Source organism: Brachyhypopomus gauderio, unplaced genomic scaffold, assembly GCF_052324685.1.
Source record: "Brachyhypopomus gauderio isolate BG-103 unplaced genomic scaffold, BGAUD_0.2 sc80, whole genome shotgun sequence".
Taxonomy (NCBI): Eukaryota; Metazoa; Chordata; class Actinopteri; order Gymnotiformes; family Hypopomidae; genus Brachyhypopomus; species Brachyhypopomus gauderio.
Window position 1 is genome coordinate 1,198,029 of NW_027506901.1, and position 21,285 is coordinate 1,219,313.

At 44.5% G+C, this 21,285-nt stretch overlaps 54 non-coding genes across 54 annotated transcripts; 32 read left to right on the forward strand and 22 right to left on the reverse strand.

Annotated features, from left to right (window-relative positions):
- Window positions 1–58: 58 nt before the first annotated feature.
- trnad-guc (transfer RNA aspartic acid (anticodon GUC)) lies at window positions 59–130 on the reverse strand. Its single transcript has one exon. It is a non-coding gene; the product is annotated as a tRNA-Asp (tRNA).
- Window positions 131–455: 325 nt separating this feature from the next.
- trnas-cga (transfer RNA serine (anticodon CGA)) lies at window positions 456–537 on the forward strand. The gene has a single exon. It is a non-coding gene; the product is annotated as a tRNA-Ser (tRNA).
- A 183-nt stretch (window positions 538–720) lies between these two features.
- On the reverse strand, window positions 721–792 carry trnad-guc (transfer RNA aspartic acid (anticodon GUC)). The gene has a single exon. It is a non-coding gene; the product is annotated as a tRNA-Asp (tRNA).
- A 325-nt stretch (window positions 793–1,117) lies between these two features.
- Window positions 1,118–1,199, forward strand: trnas-uga (transfer RNA serine (anticodon UGA)). The gene has a single exon. It is a non-coding gene; the product is annotated as a tRNA-Ser (tRNA).
- Window positions 1,200–1,727: 528 nt separating this feature from the next.
- On the forward strand, window positions 1,728–1,809 carry trnas-cga (transfer RNA serine (anticodon CGA)). Its single transcript has one exon. It is a non-coding gene; the product is annotated as a tRNA-Ser (tRNA).
- Window positions 1,810–1,992: 183 nt separating this feature from the next.
- On the reverse strand, window positions 1,993–2,064 carry trnad-guc (transfer RNA aspartic acid (anticodon GUC)). Its single transcript has one exon. It is a non-coding gene; the product is annotated as a tRNA-Asp (tRNA).
- Window positions 2,065–2,389: 325 nt separating this feature from the next.
- On the forward strand, window positions 2,390–2,471 carry trnas-cga (transfer RNA serine (anticodon CGA)). The gene has a single exon. It is a non-coding gene; the product is annotated as a tRNA-Ser (tRNA).
- Window positions 2,472–3,051: 580 nt separating this feature from the next.
- Window positions 3,052–3,133, forward strand: trnas-cga (transfer RNA serine (anticodon CGA)). Its single transcript has one exon. It is a non-coding gene; the product is annotated as a tRNA-Ser (tRNA).
- Window positions 3,134–3,713: 580 nt separating this feature from the next.
- On the forward strand, window positions 3,714–3,795 carry trnas-uga (transfer RNA serine (anticodon UGA)). The gene has a single exon. It is a non-coding gene; the product is annotated as a tRNA-Ser (tRNA).
- Window positions 3,796–3,978: 183 nt separating this feature from the next.
- On the reverse strand, window positions 3,979–4,050 carry trnad-guc (transfer RNA aspartic acid (anticodon GUC)). Its single transcript has one exon. It is a non-coding gene; the product is annotated as a tRNA-Asp (tRNA).
- Window positions 4,051–4,375: 325 nt separating this feature from the next.
- trnas-cga (transfer RNA serine (anticodon CGA)) lies at window positions 4,376–4,457 on the forward strand. The gene has a single exon. It is a non-coding gene; the product is annotated as a tRNA-Ser (tRNA).
- Window positions 4,458–4,640: 183 nt separating this feature from the next.
- trnad-guc (transfer RNA aspartic acid (anticodon GUC)) lies at window positions 4,641–4,712 on the reverse strand. The gene has a single exon. It is a non-coding gene; the product is annotated as a tRNA-Asp (tRNA).
- A 325-nt stretch (window positions 4,713–5,037) lies between these two features.
- On the forward strand, window positions 5,038–5,119 carry trnas-cga (transfer RNA serine (anticodon CGA)). The gene has a single exon. It is a non-coding gene; the product is annotated as a tRNA-Ser (tRNA).
- A 183-nt stretch (window positions 5,120–5,302) lies between these two features.
- Window positions 5,303–5,374, reverse strand: trnad-guc (transfer RNA aspartic acid (anticodon GUC)). Its single transcript has one exon. It is a non-coding gene; the product is annotated as a tRNA-Asp (tRNA).
- A 325-nt stretch (window positions 5,375–5,699) lies between these two features.
- trnas-uga (transfer RNA serine (anticodon UGA)) lies at window positions 5,700–5,781 on the forward strand. The gene has a single exon. It is a non-coding gene; the product is annotated as a tRNA-Ser (tRNA).
- A 528-nt stretch (window positions 5,782–6,309) lies between these two features.
- trnas-cga (transfer RNA serine (anticodon CGA)) lies at window positions 6,310–6,391 on the forward strand. The gene has a single exon. It is a non-coding gene; the product is annotated as a tRNA-Ser (tRNA).
- A 183-nt stretch (window positions 6,392–6,574) lies between these two features.
- Window positions 6,575–6,646, reverse strand: trnad-guc (transfer RNA aspartic acid (anticodon GUC)). The gene has a single exon. It is a non-coding gene; the product is annotated as a tRNA-Asp (tRNA).
- A 325-nt stretch (window positions 6,647–6,971) lies between these two features.
- On the forward strand, window positions 6,972–7,053 carry trnas-cga (transfer RNA serine (anticodon CGA)). Its single transcript has one exon. It is a non-coding gene; the product is annotated as a tRNA-Ser (tRNA).
- Window positions 7,054–7,633: 580 nt separating this feature from the next.
- Window positions 7,634–7,715, forward strand: trnas-uga (transfer RNA serine (anticodon UGA)). Its single transcript has one exon. It is a non-coding gene; the product is annotated as a tRNA-Ser (tRNA).
- Window positions 7,716–7,898: 183 nt separating this feature from the next.
- trnad-guc (transfer RNA aspartic acid (anticodon GUC)) lies at window positions 7,899–7,970 on the reverse strand. Its single transcript has one exon. It is a non-coding gene; the product is annotated as a tRNA-Asp (tRNA).
- A 325-nt stretch (window positions 7,971–8,295) lies between these two features.
- On the forward strand, window positions 8,296–8,377 carry trnas-cga (transfer RNA serine (anticodon CGA)). The gene has a single exon. It is a non-coding gene; the product is annotated as a tRNA-Ser (tRNA).
- A 183-nt stretch (window positions 8,378–8,560) lies between these two features.
- Window positions 8,561–8,632, reverse strand: trnad-guc (transfer RNA aspartic acid (anticodon GUC)). Its single transcript has one exon. It is a non-coding gene; the product is annotated as a tRNA-Asp (tRNA).
- Window positions 8,633–8,957: 325 nt separating this feature from the next.
- On the forward strand, window positions 8,958–9,039 carry trnas-cga (transfer RNA serine (anticodon CGA)). The gene has a single exon. It is a non-coding gene; the product is annotated as a tRNA-Ser (tRNA).
- Window positions 9,040–9,222: 183 nt separating this feature from the next.
- Window positions 9,223–9,294, reverse strand: trnad-guc (transfer RNA aspartic acid (anticodon GUC)). Its single transcript has one exon. It is a non-coding gene; the product is annotated as a tRNA-Asp (tRNA).
- Window positions 9,295–9,619: 325 nt separating this feature from the next.
- Window positions 9,620–9,701, forward strand: trnas-uga (transfer RNA serine (anticodon UGA)). Its single transcript has one exon. It is a non-coding gene; the product is annotated as a tRNA-Ser (tRNA).
- Window positions 9,702–10,229: 528 nt separating this feature from the next.
- Window positions 10,230–10,311, forward strand: trnas-cga (transfer RNA serine (anticodon CGA)). Its single transcript has one exon. It is a non-coding gene; the product is annotated as a tRNA-Ser (tRNA).
- Window positions 10,312–10,494: 183 nt separating this feature from the next.
- Window positions 10,495–10,566, reverse strand: trnad-guc (transfer RNA aspartic acid (anticodon GUC)). Its single transcript has one exon. It is a non-coding gene; the product is annotated as a tRNA-Asp (tRNA).
- Window positions 10,567–10,891: 325 nt separating this feature from the next.
- On the forward strand, window positions 10,892–10,973 carry trnas-cga (transfer RNA serine (anticodon CGA)). Its single transcript has one exon. It is a non-coding gene; the product is annotated as a tRNA-Ser (tRNA).
- A 580-nt stretch (window positions 10,974–11,553) lies between these two features.
- On the forward strand, window positions 11,554–11,635 carry trnas-uga (transfer RNA serine (anticodon UGA)). Its single transcript has one exon. It is a non-coding gene; the product is annotated as a tRNA-Ser (tRNA).
- Window positions 11,636–11,818: 183 nt separating this feature from the next.
- Window positions 11,819–11,890, reverse strand: trnad-guc (transfer RNA aspartic acid (anticodon GUC)). The gene has a single exon. It is a non-coding gene; the product is annotated as a tRNA-Asp (tRNA).
- A 325-nt stretch (window positions 11,891–12,215) lies between these two features.
- Window positions 12,216–12,297, forward strand: trnas-cga (transfer RNA serine (anticodon CGA)). The gene has a single exon. It is a non-coding gene; the product is annotated as a tRNA-Ser (tRNA).
- A 183-nt stretch (window positions 12,298–12,480) lies between these two features.
- On the reverse strand, window positions 12,481–12,552 carry trnad-guc (transfer RNA aspartic acid (anticodon GUC)). The gene has a single exon. It is a non-coding gene; the product is annotated as a tRNA-Asp (tRNA).
- Window positions 12,553–12,877: 325 nt separating this feature from the next.
- trnas-cga (transfer RNA serine (anticodon CGA)) lies at window positions 12,878–12,959 on the forward strand. The gene has a single exon. It is a non-coding gene; the product is annotated as a tRNA-Ser (tRNA).
- A 183-nt stretch (window positions 12,960–13,142) lies between these two features.
- On the reverse strand, window positions 13,143–13,214 carry trnad-guc (transfer RNA aspartic acid (anticodon GUC)). The gene has a single exon. It is a non-coding gene; the product is annotated as a tRNA-Asp (tRNA).
- A 325-nt stretch (window positions 13,215–13,539) lies between these two features.
- trnas-uga (transfer RNA serine (anticodon UGA)) lies at window positions 13,540–13,621 on the forward strand. The gene has a single exon. It is a non-coding gene; the product is annotated as a tRNA-Ser (tRNA).
- A 528-nt stretch (window positions 13,622–14,149) lies between these two features.
- On the forward strand, window positions 14,150–14,231 carry trnas-cga (transfer RNA serine (anticodon CGA)). Its single transcript has one exon. It is a non-coding gene; the product is annotated as a tRNA-Ser (tRNA).
- Window positions 14,232–14,414: 183 nt separating this feature from the next.
- Window positions 14,415–14,486, reverse strand: trnad-guc (transfer RNA aspartic acid (anticodon GUC)). The gene has a single exon. It is a non-coding gene; the product is annotated as a tRNA-Asp (tRNA).
- Window positions 14,487–14,811: 325 nt separating this feature from the next.
- trnas-cga (transfer RNA serine (anticodon CGA)) lies at window positions 14,812–14,893 on the forward strand. The gene has a single exon. It is a non-coding gene; the product is annotated as a tRNA-Ser (tRNA).
- Window positions 14,894–15,473: 580 nt separating this feature from the next.
- trnas-uga (transfer RNA serine (anticodon UGA)) lies at window positions 15,474–15,555 on the forward strand. The gene has a single exon. It is a non-coding gene; the product is annotated as a tRNA-Ser (tRNA).
- A 183-nt stretch (window positions 15,556–15,738) lies between these two features.
- Window positions 15,739–15,810, reverse strand: trnad-guc (transfer RNA aspartic acid (anticodon GUC)). The gene has a single exon. It is a non-coding gene; the product is annotated as a tRNA-Asp (tRNA).
- A 325-nt stretch (window positions 15,811–16,135) lies between these two features.
- Window positions 16,136–16,217, forward strand: trnas-cga (transfer RNA serine (anticodon CGA)). The gene has a single exon. It is a non-coding gene; the product is annotated as a tRNA-Ser (tRNA).
- Window positions 16,218–16,400: 183 nt separating this feature from the next.
- trnad-guc (transfer RNA aspartic acid (anticodon GUC)) lies at window positions 16,401–16,472 on the reverse strand. Its single transcript has one exon. It is a non-coding gene; the product is annotated as a tRNA-Asp (tRNA).
- A 325-nt stretch (window positions 16,473–16,797) lies between these two features.
- On the forward strand, window positions 16,798–16,879 carry trnas-cga (transfer RNA serine (anticodon CGA)). The gene has a single exon. It is a non-coding gene; the product is annotated as a tRNA-Ser (tRNA).
- Window positions 16,880–17,062: 183 nt separating this feature from the next.
- trnad-guc (transfer RNA aspartic acid (anticodon GUC)) lies at window positions 17,063–17,134 on the reverse strand. The gene has a single exon. It is a non-coding gene; the product is annotated as a tRNA-Asp (tRNA).
- Window positions 17,135–17,459: 325 nt separating this feature from the next.
- On the forward strand, window positions 17,460–17,541 carry trnas-cga (transfer RNA serine (anticodon CGA)). Its single transcript has one exon. It is a non-coding gene; the product is annotated as a tRNA-Ser (tRNA).
- Window positions 17,542–17,724: 183 nt separating this feature from the next.
- trnad-guc (transfer RNA aspartic acid (anticodon GUC)) lies at window positions 17,725–17,796 on the reverse strand. Its single transcript has one exon. It is a non-coding gene; the product is annotated as a tRNA-Asp (tRNA).
- Window positions 17,797–18,121: 325 nt separating this feature from the next.
- trnas-uga (transfer RNA serine (anticodon UGA)) lies at window positions 18,122–18,203 on the forward strand. Its single transcript has one exon. It is a non-coding gene; the product is annotated as a tRNA-Ser (tRNA).
- A 528-nt stretch (window positions 18,204–18,731) lies between these two features.
- On the forward strand, window positions 18,732–18,813 carry trnas-cga (transfer RNA serine (anticodon CGA)). Its single transcript has one exon. It is a non-coding gene; the product is annotated as a tRNA-Ser (tRNA).
- Window positions 18,814–18,996: 183 nt separating this feature from the next.
- On the reverse strand, window positions 18,997–19,068 carry trnad-guc (transfer RNA aspartic acid (anticodon GUC)). Its single transcript has one exon. It is a non-coding gene; the product is annotated as a tRNA-Asp (tRNA).
- A 325-nt stretch (window positions 19,069–19,393) lies between these two features.
- On the forward strand, window positions 19,394–19,475 carry trnas-cga (transfer RNA serine (anticodon CGA)). Its single transcript has one exon. It is a non-coding gene; the product is annotated as a tRNA-Ser (tRNA).
- A 580-nt stretch (window positions 19,476–20,055) lies between these two features.
- Window positions 20,056–20,137, forward strand: trnas-uga (transfer RNA serine (anticodon UGA)). Its single transcript has one exon. It is a non-coding gene; the product is annotated as a tRNA-Ser (tRNA).
- A 183-nt stretch (window positions 20,138–20,320) lies between these two features.
- trnad-guc (transfer RNA aspartic acid (anticodon GUC)) lies at window positions 20,321–20,392 on the reverse strand. Its single transcript has one exon. It is a non-coding gene; the product is annotated as a tRNA-Asp (tRNA).
- A 325-nt stretch (window positions 20,393–20,717) lies between these two features.
- Window positions 20,718–20,799, forward strand: trnas-cga (transfer RNA serine (anticodon CGA)). The gene has a single exon. It is a non-coding gene; the product is annotated as a tRNA-Ser (tRNA).
- Window positions 20,800–20,982: 183 nt separating this feature from the next.
- Window positions 20,983–21,054, reverse strand: trnad-guc (transfer RNA aspartic acid (anticodon GUC)). Its single transcript has one exon. It is a non-coding gene; the product is annotated as a tRNA-Asp (tRNA).
- Window positions 21,055–21,285: the final 231 nt, after the last annotated feature.

Sequence of the window (21,285 nt, forward strand, 5' to 3'; positions counted from 1 at the left end):
TCCAGTGGAAAGACTGTCTGGTCACTGGTTTCTCTGCCTTGTGCTTAAAAAGAAAGAACTCCCCGTCGGGGAATCGAACCCCGGTCTTCCGCGTGACAGGCGGAGATACTATCCACTATACTAACGAGGACGTAAGCCTTATCATGCAGTGATGCTGAGTGAGGTGACTTGCACCTGTACCCTTGATTTTGAAAGTTGCATAAGAAAGATCTGCAATCAATAGATCAAACGCCACATCTCACTTTTGATTCACAGAATGCCACGCTTTTGAACACCTGATCACCTGGAGTTGATACCAGCTGGAAGTTAACAGTGTGTAGACTCTTATGGAGATTCATGTATTTGAATTTACTTCTTAAGCCATTGGCAACTCAGAATCAATGACATATGTGCACTCCTCCTTGAGCTTGAGGAAGTCAAAGGAATTGATCTCGATTCTACTCCTACACATTTGGGCTGCAATGGCCGAGAGGTTAAGGCGTTGGACTCGAAATCCAATGGGGTTTCCCCGCGCAGGTTCGACTCCTGCTTGCAGCGTAGAGAAGAAAATGTTGTATCCCTTTTTGGATGTGTGGTAAAATAGAGTCTACTCTCCTCATGGTTGCCAGTTTTGAATATGCTTCTCATGCCATTTGTAAATTTGTGCTGTCAAACTGTAGCAGTCCAGTGGAAAGACTGTCTGGTCACTGGTTTCTCTGCCTTGTGCTTAAAAAGAAAGAACTCCCCGTCGGGGAATCGAACCCCGGTCTTCCGCGTGACAGGCGGAGATACTATCCACTATACTAACGAGGACGTATGTTTTATCATGCAGTGATGCTGAGTGAGGTGACTTGCACCTGTACCCTTGATTTTGAAAGTTGCATTAAAAAGATCTGCAATCAATAGATCAAACGCCACATCTCACTTTTGATTCACAGAATGCCACGCTTTTGAACACCTGATCACCTGGAGTTGATACCAGCTTGAAGTTAACAGTGAGTAGACTCTTATGGAGATTCATGTATTTGAATTTACTTCTTAAGCCATTGGCAACTCATAAGCAATCACATCTGTGCACTCCTCCTTGAGCTTGAGGAAGTCAAAGGAATTGATCTCGATTCTACTCCTACACATTTGGTCTGCAATGGCCGAGAGGTTAAGGCGTTGGACTTGAAATCCAATGGGGTTTCCCTGCGCAGGTTCGACTCCTGCTTGCAGCGTAGAGAAGAAAATGTTGTATCCCTTTTTGGATGTGTGGTAAAATAGAGTCTACTCTCCTCATGGTTGCCAGTTTTTAATATGCTTCTCATGCCATTTGTAAATTTGTGCTGTCAAACTGTAGCAGTCCAGTGGAAAGACTGTCTGGTCACTGGTTTCTCTGCCTTGTGCTTAAAAAGAAAGAACTCCCCGTCGGAGAATCGAACCCCGGTCTTCCGCGTGACAGGCGGAGAGTGAGGTGACTTGCACCTGTACCCTTGATTTTGAAAGTTGCATAAAAAAGATCTGCAATCAATAGATCAAACGCCACATCTCACTTTTGATTCACAGAATGCCACGCTTTTGAACACCTGATCACCTGGAGTTGATACCAGCTGGAAGTTAACAGTGTGTAGACTCTTATGGAGATTCATGTATTTGAATTTACTTCTTAAGCCATTGGCAACTCAGAATCAATGACATATGTGCACTCCTCCTTGAGCTTGAGGAAGTCAAAGGAATTGATCTCGATTCTACTCCTACACATTTGGGCTGCAATGGCCGAGAGGTTAAGGCGTTGGACTCGAAATCCAATGGGGTTTCCCCGCGCAGGTTCGACTCCTGCTTGCAGCGTAGAGAAGAAAATGTTGTATCCCTTTTTGGATGTGTGGTAAAATAGAGTCTACTCTCCTCATGGTTGCCAGTTTTGAATATGCTTCTCATGCCATTTGTAAATTTGTGCTGTCAAACTGTAGCAGTCCAGTGGAAAGACTGTCTGGTCACTGGTTTCTCTGCCTTGTGCTTAAAACGAAAGAACTCCCCGTCGGGGAATCGAACCCCGGTCTTCCGCGTGACAGGCGGAGATACTATCCACTATACTAACGAGGACGTATGTTTTATCATGCAGTGATGCTGAGTGAGGTGACTTGCACCTGTACCCTTGATTTTGAAAGTTGCATTAAAAAGATCTGCAATCAATAGATCAAACGCCACATCTCACTTTTGATTCACAGAATGCCACGCTTTTGAACACCTGATCACCTGGAGTTGATACCAGCTTGAAGTTAACAGTGAGTAGACTCTTATGGAGATTCATGTATTTGAATTTACTTCTTAAGCCATTGGCAACTCAGAATCAATGACATCTGTGCACTCCTCCTTGAGCTTGAGGAAGTCAAAGGAATTGATCTCGATTCTACTCCTACACATTTGGGCTGCAATGGCCGAGAGGTTAAGGCGTTGGACTCGAAATCCAATGGGGTTTCCCCGCGCAGGTTCGACTCCTGCTTGCAGCGTAGAGAAGAAAATGTTGTATCCCTTTTTGGATGTGTGGTAAAATAGAGTCTACTCTCCTCATGGTTGCCAGTTTTGAATATGCTTCTCATGCCATTTGTAAATTTGTGCTGTCAAACTGTTGCAGTCCAGTGGAAAGACTGTCTGGTCACTGGTTTCTCTGCCTTGTGCTTAAAAAGAAAGAACTCCCCGTCGGGGAATCGAGCCCCGGTCTTCCGCGTGACAGGCGGAGATACTATCCACTATACTAACGAGGACGTATGTCTTATCATGCAGTGATGCTGAGTGAGGTGACTTGCACCTGTACCCTTGATTTTGAAAGTTGCATTAAAAAGATCTGCAATCAATAGATCAAACGCCACATCTCACTTTTGATTCACAGAATGCCACGCTTTTGAACACCTGATCACCTGGAGTTGATACCAGCTTGAAGTTAACAGTGAGTAGACTCTTATGGAGATTCATGTATTTGAATTTACTTCTTAAGCCATTGGCAACTCAGAATCAATGACATCTGTGCACTCCTCCTTGAGCTTGAGGAAGTCAAAGGAATTGATCTCGATTCTACTCCTACACATTTGGGCTGCAATGGCCGAGAGGTTAAGGCGTTGGACTCGAAATCCAATGGGGTTTCCCCGCGCAGGTTCGACTCCTGCTTGCAGCGTAGAGAAGAAAATGTTGTATCCCTTTTTGGATGTGTGGTAAAATAGAGTCTACTCTCCTCATGGTTGCCAGTTTTGAATATGCTTCTCATGCCATTTGTAAATTTGTGCTGTCAAACTGTTGCAGTCCAGTGGAAAGACTGTCTGGTCACTGGTTTCTCTGCCTTGTGCTTAAAAAGAAAGAACTCCCCGTCGGGGAATCGAGCCCCGGTCTTCCGCGTGACAGGCGGAGATACTATCCACTATACTAACGAGGACGTATGTCTTATCATGCAGTGATGCTGAGTGAGGTGACTTGCACCTGTACCCTTGATTTTGAAAGTTGCATAAAAAAGATCTGCAATCAATAGATCAAACGCCACATCTCACTTTTGATTCACAGAATGCCACGCTTTTGAACACCTGATCACCTGGAGTTGATACCAGCTTGAAGTTAACAGTGAGTAGACTCTTATGGAGATTCATGTATTTGAATTTACTTCTTAAGCCATTGGCAACTCAGAATCAATGACATCTGTGCACTCCTCCTTGAGCTAGAGGAAGTCAAAGGAATTGATCTCGATTCTACTCCTACACATTTGGTCTGCAATGGCCGAGAGGTTAAGGCGTTGGACTTGAAATCCAATGGGGTTTCCCCGCGCAGGTTCGACTCCTGCTTGCAGCGTAGAGAAGAAAATATCATATCCCTTTTTGGATGTGTGGTAAAATAGAGTCTACTCTCCTCATGCTTGCCAGTTTTGAATATGCTTCTCATGCCATTTGTAAATTTGTGCTGTCAAACTGTAGCAGTCCAGTGGAAAGACTGTCTGGTCACTGGTTTCTCTGCCTTGTGCTTAAAAAGAAAGAACTCCCCGTCGGGGAATCGAACCCCGGTCTTCCGCGTGACAGGCGGAGATACTATCCACTATACTAACGAGGACGTATGTCTTATCATGCAGTGATGCTGAGTGAGGTGACTTGCACCTGTACCCTTGATTTTGAAAGTTGCATAAGAAAGATCTGCAATCAATAGATCAAACGCCACATCTCACTTTTGATTCACAGAATGCCACGCTTTTGAACACCTGATCACCTGGAGTTGATACCAGCTTGAAGTTAACAGTGAGTAGACTCTTATGGAGATTCATGTATTTGAATTTACTTCTTAAGCCATTGGCAACTCATAAGCAATCACATCTGTGCACTCCTCCTTGAGCTTGAGGAAGTCAAAGGAATTGATCTCGATTCTACTCCTACACATTTGGGCTGCAATGGCCGAGAGGTTAAGGCGTTGGACTCGAAATCCAATGGGGTTTCCCCGCGCAGGTTCGACTCCTGCTTGCAGCGTAGAGAAGAAAATGTTGTATCCCTTTTTGGATGTGTGGTAAAATAGAGTCTACTCTCCTCATGGTTGCCAGTTTTGAATATGCTTCTCATGCCATTTGTAAATTTGTGCTGTCAAACTGTAGCAGTCCAGTGGAAAGACTGTCTGGTCACTGGTTTCTCTGCCTTGTGCTTAAAAAGAAAGAACTCCCCGTCGGGGAATCGAACCCCGGTCTTCCGCGTGACAGGCGGAGATACTATCCACTATACTAACGAGGACGTAAGCCTTATCATGCAGTGATGCTGAGTGAGGTGACTTGCACCTGTACCCTTGATTTTGAAAGTTGCATAAGAAAGATCTGCAATCAATAGATCAAACGCCACATCTCACTTTTGATTCACAGAATGCCACGCTTTTGAACACCTGATCACCTGGAGTTGATACCAGCTGGAAGTTAACAGTGTGTAGACTCTTATGGAGATTCATGTATTTGAATTTACTTCTTAAGCCATTGGCAACTCAGAATCAATGACATATGTGCACTCCTCCTTGAGCTTGAGGAAGTCAAAGGAATTGATCTCGATTCTACTCCTACACATTTGGGCTGCAATGGCCGAGAGGTTAAGGCGTTGGACTCGAAATCCAATGGGGTTTCCCCGCGCAGGTTCGACTCCTGCTTGCAGCGTAGAGAAGAAAATGTTGTATCCCTTTTTGGATGTGTGGTAAAATAGAGTCTACTCTCCTCATGGTTGCCAGTTTTGAATATGCTTCTCATGCCATTTGTAAATTTGTGCTGTCAAACTGTAGCAGTCCAGTGGAAAGACTGTCTGGTCACTGGTTTCTCTGCCTTGTGCTTAAAAAGAAAGAACTCCCCGTCGGGGAATCGAACCCCGGTCTTCCGCGTGACAGGCGGAGATACTATCCACTATACTAACGAGGACGTATGTTTTATCATGCAGTGATGCTGAGTGAGGTGACTTGCACCTGTACCCTTGATTTTGAAAGTTGCATTAAAAAGATCTGCAATCAATAGATCAAACGCCACATCTCACTTTTGATTCACAGAATGCCACGCTTTTGAACACCTGATCACCTGGAGTTGATACCAGCTTGAAGTTAACAGTGAGTAGACTCTTATGGAGATTCATGTATTTGAATTTACTTCTTAAGCCATTGGCAACTCATAAGCAATCACATCTGTGCACTCCTCCTTGAGCTTGAGGAAGTCAAAGGAATTGATCTCGATTCTACTCCTACACATTTGGTCTGCAATGGCCGAGAGGTTAAGGCGTTGGACTTGAAATCCAATGGGGTTTCCCTGCGCAGGTTCGACTCCTGCTTGCAGCGTAGAGAAGAAAATGTTGTATCCCTTTTTGGATGTGTGGTAAAATAGAGTCTACTCTCCTCATGGTTGCCAGTTTTTAATATGCTTCTCATGCCATTTGTAAATTTGTGCTGTCAAACTGTAGCAGTCCAGTGGAAAGACTGTCTGGTCACTGGTTTCTCTGCCTTGTGCTTAAAAAGAAAGAACTCCCCGTCGGAGAATCGAACCCCGGTCTTCCGCGTGACAGGCGGAGAGTGAGGTGACTTGCACCTGTACCCTTGATTTTGAAAGTTGCATAAAAAAGATCTGCAATCAATAGATCAAACGCCACATCTCACTTTTGATTCACAGAATGCCACGCTTTTGAACACCTGATCACCTGGAGTTGATACCAGCTGGAAGTTAACAGTGTGTAGACTCTTATGGAGATTCATGTATTTGAATTTACTTCTTAAGCCATTGGCAACTCAGAATCAATGACATATGTGCACTCCTCCTTGAGCTTGAGGAAGTCAAAGGAATTGATCTCGATTCTACTCCTACACATTTGGGCTGCAATGGCCGAGAGGTTAAGGCGTTGGACTCGAAATCCAATGGGGTTTCCCCGCGCAGGTTCGACTCCTGCTTGCAGTGTAGAGAAGAAAATGTTGTATCCCTTTTTGGATGTGTGGTAAAATAGAGTCTACTCTCCTCATGGTTGCCAGTTTTGAATATGCTTCTCATGCCATTTGTAAATTTGTGCTGTCAAACTGTAGCAGTCCAGTGGAAAGACTGTCTGGTCACTGGTTTCTCTGCCTTGTGCTTAAAAAGAAAGAACTCCCCGTCGGGGAATCGAACCCCGGTCTTCCGCGTGACAGGCGGAGATACTATCCACTATACTAACGAGGACGTATGTTTTATCATGCAGTGATGCTGAGTGAGGTGACTTGCACCTGTACCCTTGATTTTGAAAGTTGCATTAAAAAGATCTGCAATCAATAGATCAAACGCCACATCTCACTTTTGATTCACAGAATGCCACGCTTTTGAACACCTGATCACCTGGAGTTGATACCAGCTTGAAGTTAACAGTGAGTAGACTCTTATGGAGATTCATGTATTTGAATTTACTTCTTAAGCCATTGGCAACTCAGAATCAATGACATCTGTGCACTCCTCCTTGAGCTTGAGGAAGTCAAAGGAATTGATCTCGATTCTACTCCTACACATTTGGGCTGCAATGGCCGAGAGGTTAAGGCGTTGGACTCGAAATCCAATGGGGTTTCCCCGCGCAGGTTCGACTCCTGCTTGCAGCGTAGAGAAGAAAATGTTGTATCCCTTTTTGGATGTGTGGTAAAATAGAGTCTACTCTCCTCATGGTTGCCAGTTTTGAATATGCTTCTCATGCCATTTGTAAATTTGTGCTGTCAAACTGTTGCAGTCCAGTGGAAAGACTGTCTGGTCACTGGTTTCTCTGCCTTGTGCTTAAAAAGAAAGAACTCCCCGTCGGGGAATCGAGCCCCGGTCTTCCGCGTGACAGGCGGAGATACTATCCACTATACTAACGAGGACGTATGTCTTATCATGCAGTGATGCTGAGTGAGGTGACTTGCACCTGTACCCTTGATTTTGAAAGTTGCATAAAAAAGATCTGCAATCAATAGATCAAACGCCACATCTCACTTTTGATTCACAGAATGCCACGCTTTTGAACACCTGATCACCTGGAGTTGATACCAGCTTGAAGTTAACAGTGAGTAGACTCTTATGGAGATTCATGTATTTGAATTTACTTCTTAAGCCATTGGCAACTCAGAATCAATGACATCTGTGCACTCCTCCTTGAGCTAGAGGAAGTCAAAGGAATTGATCTCGATTCTACTCCTACACATTTGGTCTGCAATGGCCGAGAGGTTAAGGCGTTGGACTTGAAATCCAATGGGGTTTCCCCGCGCAGGTTCGACTCCTGCTTGCAGCGTAGAGAAGAAAATATCATATCCCTTTTTGGATGTGTGGTAAAATAGAGTCTACTCTCCTCATGCTTGCCAGTTTTGAATATGCTTCTCATGCCATTTGTAAATTTGTGCTGTCAAACTGTAGCAGTCCAGTGGAAAGACTGTCTGGTCACTGGTTTCTCTGCCTTGTGCTTAAAAAGAAAGAACTCCCCGTCGGGGAATCGAACCCCGGTCTTCCGCGTGACAGGCGGAGATACTATCCACTATACTAACGAGGACGTATGTCTTATCATGCAGTGATGCTGAGTGAGGTGACTTGCACCTGTACCCTTGATTTTGAAAGTTGCATAAGAAAGATCTGCAATCAATAGATCAAACGCCACATCTCACTTTTGATTCACAGAATGCCACGCTTTTGAACACCTGATCACCTGGAGTTGATACCAGCTTGAAGTTAACAGTGAGTAGACTCTTATGGAGATTCATGTATTTGAATTTACTTCTTAAGCCATTGGCAACTCATAAGCAATCACATCTGTGCACTCCTCCTTGAGCTTGAGGAAGTCAAAGGAATTGATCTCGATTCTACTCCTACACGTTTGGGCTGCAATGGCCGAGAGGTTAAGGCGTTGGACTCGAAATCCAATGGGGTTTCCCCGCGCAGGTTCGACTCCTGCTTGCAGCGTAGAGAAGAAAATGTTGTATCCCTTTTTGGATGTGTGGTAAAATAGAGTCTACTCTCCTCATGGTTGCCAGTTTTGAATATGCTTCTCATGCCATTTGTAAATTTGTGCTGTCAAACTGTAGCAGTCCAGTGGAAAGACTGTCTGGTCACTGGTTTCTCTGCCTTGTGCTTAAAAAGAAAGAACTCCCCGTCGGGGAATCGAACCCCGGTCTTCCGCGTGACAGGCGGAGATACTATCCACTATACTAACGAGGACGTAAGCCTTATCATGCAGTGATGCTGAGTGAGGTGACTTGCACCTGTACCCTTGATTTTGAAAGTTGCATAAGAAAGATCTGCAATCAATAGATCAAACGCCACATCTCACTTTTGATTCACAGAATGCCACGCTTTTGAACACCTGATCACCTGGAGTTGATACCAGCTGGAAGTTAACAGTGTGTAGACTCTTATGGAGATTCATGTATTTGAATTTACTTCTTAAGCCATTGGCAACTCAGAATCAATGACATATGTGCACTCCTCCTTGAGCTTGAGGAAGTCAAAGGAATTGATCTCGATTCTACTCCTACACATTTGGGCTGCAATGGCCGAGAGGTTAAGGCGTTGGACTCGAAATCCAATGGGGTTTCCCCGCGCAGGTTCGACTCCTGCTTGCAGCGTAGAGAAGAAAATGTTGTATCCCTTTTTGGATGTGTGGTAAAATAGAGTCTACTCTCCTCATGGTTGCCAGTTTTGAATATGCTTCTCATGCCATTTGTAAATTTGTGCTGTCAAACTGTAGCAGTCCAGTGGAAAGACTGTCTGGTCACTGGTTTCTCTGCCTTGTGCTTAAAAAGAAAGAACTCCCCGTCGGGGAATCGAACCCCGGTCTTCCGCGTGACAGGCGGAGATACTATCCACTATACTAACGAGGACGTATGTTTTATCATGCAGTGATGCTGAGTGAGGTGACTTGCACCTGTACCCTTGATTTTGAAAGTTGCATTAAAAAGATCTGCAATCAATAGATCAAACGCCACATCTCACTTTTGATTCACAGAATGCCACGCTTTTGAACACCTGATCACCTGGAGTTGATACCAGCTTGAAGTTAACAGTGAGTAGACTCTTATGGAGATTCATGTATTTGAATTTACTTCTTAAGCCATTGGCAACTCATAAGCAATCACATCTGTGCACTCCTCCTTGAGCTTGAGGAAGTCAAAGGAATTGATCTCGATTCTACTCCTACACATTTGGTCTGCAATGGCCGAGAGGTTAAGGCGTTGGACTTGAAATCCAATGGGGTTTCCCTGCGCAGGTTCGACTCCTGCTTGCAGCGTAGAGAAGAAAATGTTGTATCCCTTTTTGGATGTGTGGTAAAATAGAGTCTACTCTCCTCATGGTTGCCAGTTTTTAATATGCTTCTCATGCCATTTGTAAATTTGTGCTGTCAAACTGTAGCAGTCCAGTGGAAAGACTGTCTGGTCACTGGTTTCTCTGCCTTGTGCTTAAAAAGAAAGAACTCCCCGTCGGAGAATCGAACCCCGGTCTTCCGCGTGACAGGCGGAGAGTGAGGTGACTTGCACCTGTACCCTTGATTTTGAAAGTTGCATAAAAAAGATCTGCAATCAATAGATCAAACGCCACATCTCACTTTTGATTCACAGAATGCCACGCTTTTGAACACCTGATCACCTGGAGTTGATACCAGCTGGAAGTTAACAGTGTGTAGACTCTTATGGAGATTCATGTATTTGAATTTACTTCTTAAGCCATTGGCAACTCAGAATCAATGACATATGTGCACTCCTCCTTGAGCTTGAGGAAGTCAAAGGAATTGATCTCGATTCTACTCCTACACATTTGGGCTGCAATGGCCGAGAGGTTAAGGCGTTGGACTCGAAATCCAATGGGGTTTCCCCGCGCAGGTTCGACTCCTGCTTGCAGTGTAGAGAAGAAAATGTTGTATCCCTTTTTGGATGTGTGGTAAAATAGAGTCTACTCTCCTCATGGTTGCCAGTTTTGAATATGCTTCTCATGCCATTTGTAAATTTGTGCTGTCAAACTGTAGCAGTCCAGTGGAAAGACTGTCTGGTCACTGGTTTCTCTGCCTTGTGCTTAAAAAGAAAGAACTCCCCGTCGGGGAATCGAACCCCGGTCTTCCGCGTGACAGGCGGAGATACTATCCACTATACTAACGAGGACGTATGTTTTATCATGCAGTGATGCTGAGTGAGGTGACTTGCACCTGTACCCTTGATTTTGAAAGTTGCATTAAAAAGATCTGCAATCAATAGATCAAACGCCACATCTCACTTTTGATTCACAGAATGCCACGCTTTTGAACACCTGATCACCTGGAGTTGATACCAGCTTGAAGTTAACAGTGAGTAGACTCTTATGGAGATTCATGTATTTGAATTTACTTCTTAAGCCATTGGCAACTCAGAATCAATGACATCTGTGCACTCCTCCTTGAGCTTGAGGAAGTCAAAGGAATTGATCTCGATTCTACTCCTACACATTTGGGCTGCAATGGCCGAGAGGTTAAGGCGTTGGACTCGAAATCCAATGGGGTTTCCCCGCGCAGGTTCGACTCCTGCTTGCAGCGTAGAGAAGAAAATGTTGTATCCCTTTTTGGATGTGTGGTAAAATAGAGTCTACTCTCCTCATGGTTGCCAGTTTTGAATATGCTTCTCATGCCATTTGTAAATTTGTGCTGTCAAACTGTTGCAGTCCAGTGGAAAGACTGTCTGGTCACTGGTTTCTCTGCCTTGTGCTTAAAAAGAAAGAACTCCCCGTCGGGGAATCGAGCCCCGGTCTTCCGCGTGACAGGCGGAGATACTATCCACTATACTAACGAGGACGTATGTCTTATCATGCAGTGATGCTGAGTGAGGTGACTTGCACCTGTACCCTTGATTTTGAAAGTTGCATAAAAAAGATCTGCAATCAATAGATCAAACGCCACATCTCACTTTTGATTCACAGAATGCCACGCTTTTGAACACCTGATCACCTGGAGTTGATACCAGCTTGAAGTTAACAGTGAGTAGACTCTTATGGAGATTCATGTATTTGAATTTACTTCTTAAGCCATTGGCAACTCAGAATCAATGACATCTGTGCACTCCTCCTTGAGCTAGAGGAAGTCAAAGGAATTGATCTCGATTCTACTCCTACACATTTGGTCTGCAATGGCCGAGAGGTTAAGGCGTTGGACTTGAAATCCAATGGGGTTTCCCCGCGCAGGTTCGACTCCTGCTTGCAGCGTAGAGAAGAAAATATCATATCCCTTTTTGGATGTGTGGTAAAATAGAGTCTACTCTCCTCATGCTTGCCAGTTTTGAATATGCTTCTCATGCCATTTGTAAATTTGTGCTGTCAAACTGTAGCAGTCCAGTGGAAAGACTGTCTGGTCACTGGTTTCTCTGCCTTGTGCTTAAAAAGAAAGAACTCCCCGTCGGGGAATCGAACCCCGGTCTTCCGCGTGACAGGCGGAGATACTATCCACTATACTAACGAGGACGTATGTCTTATCATGCAGTGATGCTGAGTGAGGTGACTTGCACCTGTACCCTTGATTTTGAAAGTTGCATAAGAAAGATCTGCAATCAATAGATCAAACGCCACATCTCACTTTTGATTCACAGAATGCCACGCTTTTGAACACCTGATCACCTGGAGTTGATACCAGCTTGAAGTTAACAGTGAGTAGACTCTTATGGAGATTCATGTATTTGAATTTACTTCTTAAGCCATTGGCAACTCATAAGCAATCACATCTGTGCACTCCTCCTTGAGCTTGAGGAAGTCAAAGGAATTGATCTCGATTCTACTCCTACACATTTGGGCTGCAATGGCCGAGAGGTTAAGGCGTTGGACTCGAAATCCAATGGGGTTTCCCCGCGCAGGTTCGACTCCTGCTTGCAGCGTAGAGAAGAAAATGTTGTATCCCTTTTTGGATGTGTGGTAAAATAGAGTCTACTCTCCTCATGGTTGCCAGTTTTGAATATGCTTCTCATGCCATTTGTAAATTTGTGCTGTCAAACTGTAGCAGTCCAGTGGAAAGACTGTCTGGTCACTGGTTTCTCTGCCTTGTGCTTAAAAAGAAAGAACTCCCCGTCGGGGAATCGAACCCCGGTCTTCCGCGTGACAGGCGGAGATACTATCCACTATACTAACGAGGACGTAAGCCTTATCATGCAGTGATGCTGAGTGAGGTGACTTGCACCTGTACCCTTGATTTTGAAAGTTGCATAAGAAAGATCTGCAATCAATAGATCAAACGCCACATCTCACTTTTGATTCACAGAATGCCACGCTTTTGAACACCTGATCACCTGGAGTTGATACCAGCTGGAAGTTAACAGTGTGTAGACTCTTATGGAGATTCATGTATTTGAATTTACTTCTTAAGCCATTGGCAACTCAGAATCAATGACATATGTGCACTCCTCCTTGAGCTTGAGGAAGTCAAAGGAATTGATCTCGATTCTACTCCTACACATTTGGGCTGCAATGGCCGAGAGGTTAAGGCGTTGGACTCGAAATCCAATGGGGTTTCCCCGCGCAGGTTCGACTCCTGCTTGCAGCGTAGAGAAGAAAATGTTGTATCCCTTTTTGGATGTGTGGTAAAATAGAGTCTACTCTCCTCATGGTTGCCAGTTTTGAATATGCTTCTCATGCCATTTGTAAATTTGTGCTGTCAAACTGTAGCAGTCCAGTGGAAAGACTGTCTGGTCACTGGTTTCTCTGCCTTGTGCTTAAAAAGAAAGAACTCCCCGTCGGGGAATCGAACCCCGGTCTTCCGCGTGACAGGCGGAGATACTATCCACTATACTAACGAGGACGTATGTTTTATCATGCAGTGATGCTGAGTGAGGTGACTTGCACCTGTACCCTTGATTTTGAAAGTTGCATTAAAAAGATCTGCAATCAATAGATCAAACGCCACATCTCACTTTTGATTCACAGAATGCCACGCTTTTGAACACCTGATCACCTGGAGTTGATACCAGCTTGAAGTTAACAGTGAGTAGACTCTTATGGAGATTCATGTATTTGAATTTACTTCTTAAGCCATTGGCAACTCATAAGCAATCACATCTGTGCACTCCTCCTTGAGCTTGAGGAAGTCAAAGGAATTGATCTCGATTCTACTCCTACACATTTGGTCTGCAATGGCCGAGAGGTTAAGGCGTTGGACTTGAAATCCAATGGGGTTTCCCTGCGCAGGTTCGACTCCTGCTTGCAGCGTAGAGAAGAAAATGTTGTATCCCTTTTTGGATGTGTGGTAAAATAGAGTCTACTCTCCTCATGGTTGCCAGTTTTTAATATGCTTCTCATGCCATTTGTAAATTTGTGCTGTCAAACTGTAGCAGTCCAGTGGAAAGACTGTCTGGTCACTGGTTTCTCTGCCTTGTGCTTAAAAAGAAAGAACTCCCCGTCGGAGAATCGAACCCCGGTCTTCCGCGTGACAGGCGGAGAGTGAGGTGACTTGCACCTGTACCCTTGATTTTGAAAGTTGCATAAAAAAGATCTGCAATCAATAGATCAAACGCCACATCTCACTTTTGATTCACAGAATGCCACGCTTTTGAACACCTGATCACCTGGAGTTGATACCAGCTGGAAGTTAACAGTGTGTAGACTCTTATGGAGATTCATGTATTTGAATTTACTTCTTAAGCCATTGGCAACTCAGAATCAATGACATATGTGCACTCCTCCTTGAGCTTGAGGAAGTCAAAGGAATTGATCTCGATTCTACTCCTACACATTTGGGCTGCAATGGCCGAGAGGTTAAGGCGTTGGACTCGAAATCCAATGGGGTTTCCCCGCGCAGGTTCGACTCCTGCTTGCAGTGTAGAGAAGAAAATGTTGTATCCCTTTTTGGATGTGTGGTAAAATAGAGTCTACTCTCCTCATGGTTGCCAGTTTTGAATATGCTTCTCATGCCATTTGTAAATTTGTGCTGTCAAACTGTAGCAGTCCAGTGGAAAGACTGTCTGGTCACTGGTTTCTCTGCCTTGTGCTTAAAAAGAAAGAACTCCCCGTCGGGGAATCGAACCCCGGTCTTCCGCGTGACAGGCGGAGATACTATCCACTATACTAACGAGGACGTATGTTTTATCATGCAGTGATGCTGAGTGAGGTGACTTGCACCTGTACCCTTGATTTTGAAAGTTGCATTAAAAAGATCTGCAATCAATAGATCAAACGCCACATCTCACTTTTGATTCACAGAATGCCACGCTTTTGAACACCTGATCACCTGGAGTTGATACCAGCTTGAAGTTAACAGTGAGTAGACTCTTATGGAGATTCATGTATTTGAATTTACTTCTTAAGCCATTGGCAACTCAGAATCAATGACATCTGTGCACTCCTCCTTGAGCTTGAGGAAGTCAAAGGAATTGATCTCGATTCTACTCCTACACATTTGGGCTGCAATGGCCGAGAGGTTAAGGCGTTGGACTCGAAATCCAATGGGGTTTCCCCGCGCAGGTTCGACTCCTGCTTGCAGCGTAGAGAAGAAAATGTTGTATCCCTTTTTGGATGTGTGGTAAAATAGAGTCTACTCTCCTCATGGTTGCCAGTTTTGAATATGCTTCTCATGCCATTTGTAAATTTGTGCTGTCAAACTGTTGCAGTCCAGTGGAAAGACTGTCTGGTCACTGGTTTCTCTGCCTTGTGCTTAAAAAGAAAGAACTCCCCGTCGGGGAATCGAGCCCCGGTCTTCCGCGTGACAGGCGGAGATACTATCCACTATACTAACGAGGACGTATGTCTTATCATGCAGTGATGCTGAGTGAGGTGACTTGCACCTGTACCCTTGATTTTGAAAGTTGCATAAAAAAGATCTGCAATCAATAGATCAAACGCCACATCTCACTTTTGATTCACAGAATGCCACGCTTTTGAACACCTGATCACCTGGAGTTGATACCAGCTTGAAGTTAACAGTGAGTAGACTCTTATGGAGATTCATGTATTTGAATTTACTTCTTAAGCCATTGGCAACTCAGAATCAATGACATCTGTGCACTCCTCCTTGAGCTAGAGGAAGTCAAAGGAATTGATCTCGATTCTACTCCTACACATTTGGTCTGCAATGGCCGAGAGGTTAAGGCGTTGGACTTGAAATCCAATGGGGTTTCCCCGCGCAGGTTCGACTCCTGCTTGCAGCGTAGAGAAGAAAATATCATATCCCTTTTTGGATGTGTGGTAAAATAGAGTCTACTCTCCTCATGCTTGCCAGTTTTGAATATGCTTCTCATGCCATTTGTAAATTTGTGCTGTCAAACTGTAGCAGTCCAGTGGAAAGACTGTCTGGTCACTGGTTTCTCTGCCTTGTGCTTAAAAAGAAAGAACTCCCCGTCGGGGAATCGAACCCCGGTCTTCCGCGTGACAGGCGGAGATACTATCCACTATACTAACGAGGACGTATGTCTTATCATGCAGTGATGCTGAGTGAGGTGACTTGCACCTGTACCCTTGATTTTGAAAGTTGCATAAGAAAGATCTGCAATCAATAGATCAAACGCCACATCTCACTTTTGATTCACAGAATGCCACGCTTTTGAACACCTGATCACCTGGAGTTGATACCAGCTTGAAGTTAACAGTGAGTAGACTCTTATGGAGATTCATGTATTTGAATTTACTTCTTAAGCCATTGGCAACTCATAAGCAATCACATCTGTGCACTCCTCCTTGAGCTTGAGGAAGTCAAAGGAATTGATCTCGATTCTACTCCTACACATTTGGGCTGCAATGGCCGAGAGGTTAAGGCGTTGGACTCGAAATCCAATGGGGTTTCCCCGCGCAGGTTCGACTCCTGCTTGCAGCGTAGAGAAGAAAATGTTGTATCCCTTTTTGGATGTGTGGTAAAATAGAGTCTACTCTCCTCATGGTTGCCAGTTTTGAATATGCTTCTCATGCCATTTGTAAATTTGTGCTGTCAAACTGTAGCAGTCCAGTGGAAAGACTGTCTGGTCACTGGTTTCTCTGCCTTGTGCTTAAAAAGAAAGAACTCCCCGTCGGGGAATCGAACCCCGGTCTTCCGCGTGACAGGCGGAGATACTATCCACTATACTAACGAGGACGTATGTCTTATCATGCAGTGATGCTGAGTGAGGTGACTTGCACCTGTACCCTTGATTTTGAAAGTTGCATAAGAAAGATCTGCAATCAATAGATCAAACGCCACATCTCACTTTTGATTCACAGAATGCCACGCTTTTGAACACCTGATCACCTGGAGTTGATACCAGCTTGAAGTTAACAGTGAGTAGACTCTTATGGAGATTCATGTATTTGAATTTACTTCTTAAGCCATTGGCAACTCATAAGCAATCACATCTGTGCACTCCTCCTTGAGCTTGAGGAAGTCAAAGGAATTGATCTCGATTCTACTCCTACACATTTGGGCTGCAATGGCCGAGAGGTTAAGGCGTTGGACTCGAAATCCAATGGGGTTTCCCCGCGCAGGTTCGACTCCTGCTTGCAGCGTAGAGAAGAAAATGTTGTATCCCTTTTTGGATGTGTGGTAAAATAGAGTCTACTCTCCTCATGGTTGCCAGTTTTGAATATGCTTCTCATGCCATTTGTAAATTTGTGCTGTCAAACTGTAGCAGTCCAGTGGAAAGACTGTCTGGTCACTGGTTTCTCTGCCTTGTGCTTAAAAAGAAAGAACTCCCCGTCGGGGAATCGAACCCCGGTCTTCCGCGTGACAGGCGGAGATACTATCCACTATACTAACGAGGACGTAAGCCTTATCATGCAGTGATGCTGAGTGAGGTGACTTGCACCTGTACCCTTGATTTTGAAAGTTGCATAAGAAAGATCTGCAATCAATAGATCAAACGCCACATCTCACTTTTGATTCACAGAATGCCACGCTTTTGAACACCTGATCACCTGGAGTTGATACCAGCTGGAAGTTAACAGTGTGTAGACTCTTATGGAGATTCATGTATTTGAATTTACTTCTTAAGCCATTGGCAACTCAGAATCAATGACATATGTGCACTCCTCCTTGAGCTTGAGGAAGTCAAAGGAATTGATCTCGATTCTACTCCTACACATTTGGGCTGCAATGGCCGAGAGGTTAAGGCGTTGGACTCGAAATCCAATGGGGTTTCCCCGCGCAGGTTCGACTCCTGCTTGCAGCGTAGAGAAGAAAATGTTGTATCCCTTTTTGGATGTGTGGTAAAATAGAGTCTACTCTCCTCATGGTTGCCAGTTTTGAATATGCTTCTCATGCCATTTGTAAATTTGTGCTGTCAAACTGTAGCAGTCCAGTGGAAAGACTGTCTGGTCACTGGTTTCTCTGCCTTGTGCTTAAAAAGAAAGAACTCCCCGTCGGGGAATCGAACCCCGGTCTTCCGCGTGACAGGCGGAGATACTATCCACTATACTAACGAGGACGTATGTTTTATCATGCAGTGATGCTGAGTGAGGTGACTTGCACCTGTACCCTTGATTTTGAAAGTTGCATTAAAAAGATCTGCAATCAATAGATCAAACGCCACATCTCACTTTTGATTCACAGAATGCCACGCTTTTGAACACCTGATCACCTGGAGTTGATACCAGCTTGAAGTTAACAGTGAGTAGACTCTTATGGAGATTCATGTATTTGAATTTACTTCTTAAGCCATTGGCAACTCATAAGCAATCACATCTGTGCACTCCTCCTTGAGCTTGAGGAAGTCAAAGGAATTGATCTCGATTCTACTCCTACACATTTGGTCTGCAATGGCCGAGAGGTTAAGGCGTTGGACTTGAAATCCAATGGGGTTTCCCTGCGCAGGTTCGACTCCTGCTTGCAGCGTAGAGAAGAAAATGTTGTATCCCTTTTTGGATGTGTGGTAAAATAGAGTCTACTCTCCTCATGGTTGCCAGTTTTTAATATGCTTCTCATGCCATTTGTAAATTTGTGCTGTCAAACTGTAGCAGTCCAGTGGAAAGACTGTCTGGTCACTGGTTTCTCTGCCTTGTGCTTAAAAAGAAAGAACTCCCCGTCGGAGAATCGAACCCCGGTCTTCCGCGTGACAGGCGGAGAGTGAGGTGACTTGCACCTGTACCCTTGATTTTGAAAGTTGCATAAAAAAGATCTGCAATCAATAGATCAAACGCCACATCTCACTTTTGATTCACAGAATGCCACGCTTTTGAACACCTGATCACCTGGAGTTGATACCAGCTGGAAGTTAACAGTGTGTAGACTCTTATGGAGATTCATGTATTTGAATTTACTTCTTAAGCCATTGGCAACTCAGAATCAATGACATATGTGCACTCCTCCTTGAGCTTGAGGAAGTCAAAGGAATTGATCTCGATTCTACTCCTACACATTTGGGCTGCAATGGCCGAGAGGTTAAGGCGTTGGACTCGAAATCCAATGGGGTTTCCCCGCGCAGGTTCGACTCCTGCTTGCAGCGTAGAGAAGAAAATGTTGTATCCCTTTTTGGATGTGTGGTAAAATAGAGTCTACTCTCCTCATGGTTGCCAGTTTTGAATATGCTTCTCATGCCATTTGTAAATTTGTGCTGTCAAACTGTAGCAGTCCAGTGGAAAGACTGTCTGGTCACTGGTTTCTCTGCCTTGTGCTTAAAAAGAAAGAACTCCCCGTCGGGGAATCGAACCCCGGTCTTCCGCATGACAGGCGGAGATACTATCCACTATACTAACGAGGACGTATGTTTTATCATGCAGTGATGCTGAGTGAGGTGACTTGCACCTGTACCCTTGATTTTGAAAGTTGCATTAAAAAGATCTGCAATCAATAGATCAAACGCCACATCTCACTTTTGATTCACAGAATGCCACGCTTTTGAACACCTGATCACCTGGAGTTGATACCAGCTTGAAGTTAACAGTGAGTAGACTCTTATGGAGATTCATGTATTTGAATTTACTTCTTAAGCCATTGGCAACTCAGAATCAATGACATCTGTGCACTCCTCCTTGAGCTTGAGGAAGTCAAAGGAATTGATCTCGATTCTACTCCTACACATTTGGGCTGCAATGGCCGAGAGGTTAAGGCGTTGGACTCGAAATCCAATGGGGTTTCCCCGCGCAGGTTCGACTCCTGCTTGCAGCGTAGAGAAGAAAATGTTGTATCCCTTTTTGGATGTGTGGTAAAATAGAGTCTACTCTCCTCATGGTTGCCAGTTTTGAATATGCTTCTCATGCCATTTGTAAATTTGTGCTGTCAAACTGTTGCAGTCCAGTGGAAAGACTGTCTGGTCACTGGTTTCTCTGCCTTGTGCTTAAAAAGAAAGAACTCCCCGTCGGGGAATCGAGCCCCGGTCTTCCGCGTGACAGGCGGAGATACTATCCACTATACTAACGAGGACGTATGTCTTATCATGCAGTGATGCTGAGTGAGGTGACTTGCACCTGTACCCTTGATTTTGAAAGTTGCATAAAAAAGATCTGCAATCAATAGATCAAACGCCACATCTCACTTTTGATTCACAGAATGCCACGCTTTTGAACACCTGATCACCTGGAGTTGATACCAGCTTGAAGTTAACAGTGAGTAGACTCTTATGGAGATTCATGTATTTGAATTTACTTCTTAAGCCATTGGCAACTCAGAATCAATGACATCTGTGCACTCCTCCTTGAGCTAGAGGAAGTCAAAGGAATTGATCTCGATTCTACTCCTACACATTTGGTCTGCAATGGCCGAGAGGTTAAGGCGTTGGACTTGAAATCCAATGGGGTTTCCCCGCGCAGGTTTGACTCCTGCTTGCAGCGTAGAGAAGAAAATATCATATCCCTTTTTGGATGTGTGGTAAAATAGAGTCTACTCTCCTCATGCTTGCCAGTTTTGAATATGCTTCTCATGCCATTTGTAAATTTGTGCTGTCAAACTGTAGCAGTCCAGTGGAAAGACTGTCTGGTCACTGGTTTCTCTGCCTTGTGCTTAAAAAGAAAGAACTCCCCGTCGGGGAATCGAACCCCGGTCTTCCGCGTGACAGGCGGAGATACTATCCACTATACTAACGAGGACGTATGTCTTATCATGCAGTGATGCTGAGTGAGGTGACTTGCACCTGTACCCTTGATTTTGAAAGTTGCATAAGAAAGATCTGCAATCAATAGATCAAACGCCACATCTCACTTTTGATTCACAGAATGCCACGCTTTTGAACACCTGATCACCTGGAGTTGATACCAGCTTGAAGTTAACAGTGAGTAGACTCTTATGGAGATTCATGTATTTGAATTTACTTCTTAAGCCATTGGCAACTCATAAGCAATCACATCTGTGCACTCCTCCTTGAGCTTGAGGAAGTCAAAGGAATTGATCTCGATTCTACTCCTACACATTTGGGCTGCAATGGCCGAGAGGTTAAGGCGTTGGACTCGAAATCCAATGGGGTTTCCCCGCGCAGGTTCGACTCCTGCTTGCAGCGTAGAGAAGAAAATGTTGTATCCCTTTTTGGATGTGTGGTAAAATAGAGTCTACTCTCCTCATGGTTGCCAGTTTTGAATATGCTTCTCATGCCATTTGTAAATTTGTGCTGTCAAACTGTAGCAGTCCAGTGGAAAGACTGTCTGGTCACTGGTTTCTCTGCCTTGTGCTTAAAAAGAAAGAACTCCCCGTCGGGGAATCGAACCCCGGTCTTCCGCGTGACAGGCGGAGATACTATCCACTATACTAACGAGGACGTAAGCCTTATCATGCAGTGATGCTGAGTGAGGTGACTTGCACCTGTACCCTTGATTTTGAAAGTTGCATAAGAAAGATCTGCAATCAATAGATCAAACGCCACATCTCACTTTTGATTCACAGAATGCCACGCTTTTGAACACCTGATCACCTGGAGTTGATACCAGCTGGAAGTTAACAGTGTGTAGACTCTTATGGAGATTCATGTATTTGAATTTACTTCTTAAGC